Source organism: Chanos chanos, chromosome 9 (assembly GCF_902362185.1).
Source record: "Chanos chanos chromosome 9, fChaCha1.1, whole genome shotgun sequence".
Classification (NCBI taxonomy): domain Eukaryota; kingdom Metazoa; phylum Chordata; class Actinopteri; order Gonorynchiformes; family Chanidae; genus Chanos; species Chanos chanos.
The window spans coordinates 29,189,484-29,196,983 of NC_044503.1; the positions used below are offsets into that span (position 1 = coordinate 29,189,484).

General features: G+C 42.7%; 1 protein-coding gene across 1 annotated transcript in view; it reads left to right on the forward strand.

Moving 5' to 3' along the window:
• The window catches only part of galnt1 (UDP-N-acetyl-alpha-D-galactosamine:polypeptide N-acetylgalactosaminyltransferase 1), a 70,568-nt gene that overhangs the window by 17,679 nt on the left and 45,389 nt on the right, over nucleotides 1-7,500 (forward strand). The window contains exon 2 of the mRNA XM_030784153.1: nucleotides 6,980-7,096. The gene's annotated coding sequence lies outside the window, so the exon portion shown is untranslated. The remainder of the gene's footprint in view (nucleotides 1-6,979; nucleotides 7,097-7,500) is intronic.

Consider the following 7,500-nt stretch of genomic DNA (forward strand, 5'->3'; position numbering starts at 1 on the left):
ACACATCTGATAGACATCTGAAAGGCTTGACCACGAACACCTACAAAATAACACAGACCCTTTGTTTATTTGTTTGTTTCTTTGTGTGTGTGTGTGTGTGTGTGCGCGCGCATGCATGTGTGTGTGTGCGTGTGTGTTTAGGGGGAGGTGTTTATAAAGTTGGGTTTTCCTTTCACTGTGTGTTGTGGTCTTGATATGAGCTTGTTCACACTGTGGTTCTAGAAACCTGTGTGTGTGTGTGTGTGTGTGTGTGTGTGTGTGTGTGTGTGCGCGCGCGTGCATGTTTCTCTAGTGGCTTCTCTTTTCTCTGTGATTTACGACGGGAATTGTGTTAAGCAGTTGGAATGGAGAGCAGCCAGAGGGCCGGAGGGAGTCGCTGTGATGATGTCATAGAGCAGAGGATTCTGGGTCTCCAGACTTCTCTGCCCAGTGACTCCCACTCATAAATCTTTCTCTCCGTCTTTGTTTCTGCTTTCCTTTTTTTTTCCTTCACAGAAGAAAGAGAGAGAGTGAGAGAAAGAGAGAGAGTGAGAGAAAGAGAGAGAGAGAGAGAGAGAGAATAAGGACTGGGTGGAGTGATGTTCTGGCAGTACTTTCTCACTGAGATCACATTGGAGTACAGTTAGAATCATGTTTTGGTCATTTAAAACAGGAAACATACACCACACTCTTAAGTGCATGGTGAGTGTGTGTGTGTGTGTGTGTGTGTGTGTGTGTGTGTGTGTGTACATATAATGGCCGTCCCAAATTTGAAATATTCTTGCAGTGACTCCGTATTCACACAGACAGCACTGCGAGAGCACAGCTGTTTCCACGGTTACGTCTGAAAAGACCTCAGATTGGGTCTCATTGAATAACTTAGTGTCAGGGGAGTGTCAGGCTGCCAGGTTAGGTTACGGAACATTCTAGAATGACCAGTCAAAGTGTGTAACGTCTGTGGTCATTACCGCCCAGGACAGTCAGTCATTCTCTCTCTGTTCTTCGGCGTGTTGCTGTAGTTGGGGCAGTCAAAACCGGTGACAGGAGCTGGGTGAGACATGATAGACAAAATGGGTTAAGACACAACTCACTAGGCTTCTGCGTGTATGTGCTTGTATATATATGTGTGTGAATGTGTATAGTGTGTTTGTGCACGTGTGTGTATGTGCACTTGTACATGTGTGTCTGGGCGCGCGCCTGCACGCAACAGTCAGAAGTCAGTGTAGGACCATGCTGAGATTCAGTAGGATAGAGGGAGAAAGTCACGGGAGGTCATAGTCTCTCTCTCTCTCTCTCTCTCTCTCTCTCTCTCTCTCTCTCTCAACTCTCCCAGTGTCATCAGGCACTGGTCTTGGCTCAAATTACTTGAGTTTGTTGAAATGATCTTTCATATAATACACTCTAATAATCCCAACATACGAGGCAGACTCTATATCACGCTACATTATCACCAAACATGCATTAACGGACATACACACCGTGTGCTACACTGTCGCTGGAAGTCTATTGTTGGCTAATCCTCTTTGCTACTGCATAAGGAAACAAAAGGGTAAACTCACTTGGGTAAATGTGGCAAACGCTCCCTGGGGTACTGATTGCGTGTTGTAAGATAAAGAATAACCGTAGCTTTTGAATTGCTTCCAAGTAAAACAAGATTATGTAGCTGCTATCGACAAAAGTGTCGGATAGGCGGAGCAAAGTAAAATGCGATGCTTGCTAATTATTTTTTCATTTTTCAACGCCGTTGTCAAAAATTAAAAAACAAGCGTAGTAACGCCGATAATTTAATGCATTCCAAGAACTGTGATAGCGGAGTTTCAACATGTTTACGTGAGCTGAAAACGTTCAGACTGAACGAAGCCAGGATTTGAAACAGTCGAACAGAGGTCTCATGTACTTCCACTTTCACAAGTTTCAAGTTAAGGATACTAATCTTCAGACTGTTTAAACTCAGATGTTACAGCCAGTGGGTCTTGTTATAGTTGGTTTTAAGTTGTTGTAAGGTATCATGGTGCTGAAGAAGACAAAAAGTGAACCTTTTCATACTTATACACAAACACACCTTAAGCCTTTTGAATAAATATACGTGTGTGTGTGTGTATTTATTCAAAAGGCTTAATGTGTGTTTGTGTATAAGCATGAAAAGGTTCACTTTTTGTCTTCCTCAGCACCATGATACCTATATGCATATGTATGTGTATATATATGTATGTATATATATGTATGTATATATTTAAAATCATTTACAACATTCAACAGGTTTAATAGCCATTGAAGAAACTGTGAAGGCCTGGGACTGAAGGACTAAGGTTATTTTATTTTATTCCATTTTATTCCATGAAATCACGTCTGTGTTCTAAAACCTTTAATCTTTGAATCTAGACTCGTCTGAATAGGACAGTAAAATATTTAGCGTTTAATTCGGAGATGAGATGCTTGTTGTTTTACGGGGACCCGGCTGATCCTTGGTGGAAAGAGGTTTTATTCAGGTCACGGACTGAATTCCAATCTATTCCGCATTCCATCCCCCTCTCATCCTAGATCCCTTTTTTTTTTTTTTTCATTTTCATATCCTAATCCAATGGCTCTTTGATTTTCAACATAGCTGAAAGGAACAGAGCATCAGACGTCTCAGACTCCTCGTCAGGCAGGCGATTAAATCGTGCTCTCTCGCTCACTGATCCAGGACCTGTAGGGCCAGCAAGTTTATAGTTTTTGGATTTGACTCTCTCTCTCTCTCTCTCTCTCTCTCTCTCTCTCTTTATACCATTGGTTTCGCAACTAGAAACAAATCTCTTGATAGGGGATTTGATGTGTTCCAGTGGTCGTGATTGCCGAGTTTCGAGATCAGTGGGAATTCTTAAGGAGAAACAGCGGGATTGAGTGCGGCTTCAGTTTTGCCACTTCAAATCTTGTCCTCATTGTGTGCAGTCAAAAGGATGTTGCTGTTAGCATCTTCTCTCTCTCTCTCTCTCTCTCTCTCTCTCTCTCACACACACACACACACACACTCACTACTTTGCTCTTGGCTGTTTATGGTTGTTGGTGATGATGATGTCACTACCCATAAGCAGAAGAACCTTGTGGCATTTCTGCACTGTATTTCCAGTGCTTGTGGCAGTTGCGAGTCTGATGCAAAACCCAGTGAGACTTGCTATGTGAATTTAGCCTACATGTTCAAATACACACGTGCACACGCACACACACCACACATACGCACACACACATATATACACACAGACACACACACGTACACACACCCAGTAAGAACAGGGAGAAAAATTACATGTAAAAACATTAAAAGCTGGGGAAAATGTGACGTGTGTGTGTGTGTGTGTGTGTGTGTGTGTGTGTGTGTGTGTGCGCGCACGCGTGTGCATATGCATGCACTTACCCCAGACTGGTCTGTCTTAGGTACAGCCCGCTGTCAGATGAACAGAGTCTCTGTCTATCCCTAGCTGTCCTTCATGACGCACATCATGTTCTGCCATCCAGCCTCTCACACACACACACACACACACACATTCAGAGGGGGCCCCCAGTGTGTATGTGTGTGTGAGACTAGTATCATGTGGTACCCAGATGGTTTGTGGTTTGAAAAGCAGCGTCATGGATTCTACAATGTTTCTTTAAGTTACGTAAGGTTGGAGACACGTCGTATAGCAAACACACTGAGCGCTCAGATGAAAAAAAAAAAATTGTGACATTGATTTAAACTTTATACAGACATGCTTCATTTAAGACCCTAACTGATTACCTAATTCGAAGATAAATGAAACGTTTAACACGCACCGCCCTGTGTGTTTCCTCGTATTTTCTGTTTGCTTTTTTTTTTTTGTCCTTCCAACATAGCGTCAATGTGGGCACAGTGGTGTCACAGTCTTGTACAGAACGTGCATTAAGCTTATTTTAAAAGTCTCAAATGGTCACGCAGTCCGTCATACTCTAGTGTCTACGAATCGGTTCCAGATTTGATTAGGCTTTCTATGGGGTCTTTTAAAGCTCGCGGTGTCGGCCACAGTTTCTAGTTACGCACGAACTCATTCTAAACACTCCTCGCTCTTCAACTCCTGCTGAGGACAAATAGCTCTTGTTTTTTTTTTTTTGTTTTGTTTTGTTTTTTTTTAGACGAAAAACATCTCTTTTTATGTCTGGTCTTAGTCTTCCCACCCAGCGAATGCAGTTTGTTACATGCTGGGTGTTTTTACAGCTATGATAATTACGATCGAACAAAATATGCTCTCAATATTCGTGATAATGAAGTGGCGTGCGATTGTGTAGCGTGTGTTCGGTCGTAGGGAAACCCCTCTGATTGTTTACGGAGTTAAAATGTTTTGACGAAATGAAATGAATATGTTTTCATTAGGATGACGGTGCGCGGAGTCAGATTCAGATGGTTCCCATAGCAACCTCTGACCCTTGTCCCATTCTCTCTCTCTCTCTCTCTCTCTCTCTCTCTCTCTCACACTCTCTGTCTCTCTCTCTCACTCTCTCTCTCCTCTGTCTCTCTGAATGACGGTCAAGTCGTTATATCTATCTATGCCTCGCATGATTTCCTTAGCTTTGAGTTGACGATGACGATGACTGTTGGCTTTGTCTTGACCCGTATTCTTTTTGTGCTTGACTGACGCATGTGTATGTATGCGTGTCCTGTTTCCAGAACGGTGCAGGGATTTTTTTTTTTTTTTTTCTGTTCTTCCCTTACTGTTTGGGTTGATGATGGCAGCGGATCATTGACTCTGGTCTGACCTCTGATCGTTGTGTTTGGTCTGATGGTTGGCTCAGTACTGACAGGAAGTGAGTGTAAGGCTGCACAGTGACACAGAGACTCCTCCACGTACCACAGTTTCCTCCTCTGACTGCCTGTGTGTGTGTGTGTGTGTGTGTGTGTGTGTGTGTGTGTGTGGCCAACAGTATTAGTGCGGTGAGAAATGTGTCTCTGCTTTCTATAAGTAGAAGGTGTGCTCTTATCTCCACAGAGAGTTCTGTGGAGGTACCGTTGTATCCTTTTAAAGAGAGAATATGTGCGTGCGTGTGTGTGTTTCAGAGAGAGAGCGAGTCCAGGTGCTTTGAGTGGGTAATAAAGTATTTAAGAGGGAAGAGCGGGTGTTTTTATGATCAATTTAAGCCGGGCCCAGGCGGTGGAAAATCGAATTGATCTTTATTGAGGAGGTGCCTGTATGGGTGTGTGTGTGTGTGTGTGTGTGTTCAACTGCTAATGTGTATACATCCTTTGTGTTTAATGAAGATGAAAGACTGCGGCCTGTGTGTGTGTGTGTTCTGGCGCGTTAGTGTTCGTGCGCGCGTTTATGTGCGTGTGTGTGTGTGTGTGTGTGTGTGCCAAGTTACATAGATACTGAACCAAAATAGTTGCTGTAATGGACCCTTAGTTGCTCTACAAATCATTTTAATGAGGACTCAGGTGATTTCTCTTTATTAAAACACTGTTGTTTGGGTGGAAAAGCAGAAAATGTTTATGAGGTCCAAAGCTAAACACCCCCCCCCCCCCCCCCCCCCCCCCCAAAAAAAAAAAAAACAACAAACAGCCCAGATACAGACAGGAGGAGAGGGATAAATTGAATTTGACAGGTCAATGAATGAATTGAAGACCATTACAGGAAAAGGGGAAGACAGAGACTGAGTAACGGTGACGGAAAAACAGATACGGAAAGGGGGAGAAGGAAGTTGGCCAAGACTCATAGAGGAGGGGCAAGTGGTTACCATGGTGACAGCTGATGGCTGTTTGATTGATTGAGAATCGAAGTGTTTCCTACTAACTTAACGTTTGAGGGGGAAAAAAAAAAGAGAGATATCATAGTCCTCCTCTAGTGTGTGTGTGTATGTGTGTGTGTGTGTGTGAGAAAGCGTGATGATTATCTCTTTAGTGTTTAAAAGGTGCAGAAGGCATTTGTTGCTGTTGTAGTGACCTGCCTACTTCAGAGAGAGACATTTAATTGGTCCTGTCTGCGCCTGGCAGCTGTTGTCATGGCACCTGGGGGGGGAAAAAACCCCCACTACTGCTGGCAGTTTCTCAAAGACTCCAGACACTCCCAGGTTTTAGTGAAGTTTACCCAATTACAACTTTAATATGAAGAGTCCCTTACCACAAAAACACACACACTCACTCTCTCTCTCTCTCTCTCTCTCTCTCTCTCTCTCTCTCTCTCTCTCTCTCTCTCTTCTCTCAGCTCTTCTTGCTGACTTGAGTGGTACGTGAGTAGTGCTCAGCCAAGGAGAGTAAGATTTAAAAAAAAAAAAAAGTCCTTTTGATGAGAACAGTTCATCCTCCAACACCTTACTGAAAGCCCAGTCAGCAGAGCTATGTCTGTGTGTGTGTGTGTGTGTGTGTGTAAAGCTAGCTCAATATATTCCTTCCTCTCTCTCTCTCTCTCTCTCTCTCTCTCTCTCTCTCTCTCTCTGTCTATCTTTGATAGAGATGTTGAGCTCTACCTCTGATATTTTATTCACGTGGGTTCTGAATTTTGCTGCCTTGAACCATATGTGTAAGAGAGCACTTAGAATAACTGATTCTGACTACATCAGCTCCACACACGCACGCACACACACACACACACACACACACACACACACATACACATGCAGGAGAGAGATAGAGAGACACGAAATGAAATTCTTAAAAAAAAAAAAAAGAAGAAGAAGGGAATAGAGAGGAGAAGGAGGAAGAGTAAGTGAGCAGTTTAAAAGGGGCAATGAAATTACTTTCCGTAGCAGAATTATTTTTTTTCCCAGAATTTGATTTTTTTTTATACATAATCATAATCCGGGGGGTTTAACCTTACCAGTTCGCTTGACATAGGAGATTTCATTTTCACCGTGGTTGATTTTGCCTTGAAACCTTGCAAACGAGAAAGTAAAACAAATTTTCTTATCCTCTGAAAGACTGTATTTGTACATAGTGTTTATCTTTAAAAAGGAGAGCATCGTAACTTGGACTAAATGTGAATTCTTATTAAATATGTTTTTCTGTGTTTTCCCACAGGGAGCATGTTCAAGTAACAGGTGTCGGTGGTGGGATCTCTTAAGCTCCTCCCCTCAGCTGGAGCCCCTGTTCTGTAGATCAGGAGACCCCGTTTCTCCACTCGCATTGACTCAGCAGGTATTGATCAAATACACAATCAGTTGATTTGTTGCTTCACAGAATCTTTGATTTAAATTGTGTATTCATGTATCTATGGACAACAGAGTAAATCCATTTAAATACGCTTATATTTAAAAACAAGCAAACGAAAAAAAACAAACAAACATGTAAAGACAGTGAAGGGCAATTTACACTGTTCTGAGACAACGGTGATGGACACTGGAAATGACATTGGCTGCATAACTAAATATCAGACTTTGTTTAAAAGAGAGGGAGATAATGATAGAGAGAGAGAAAGAGGAACTGTGTGCATGTACAAGTGTGTGGCATGCGTGTGTGTGTGTGTGTGTGTGTGTGTACGTGTGAGAGCGTGTGTATGTTTTCGCAAAAGCCAAAGCTGTGGTGTTTGAGGCTGTAAGTTG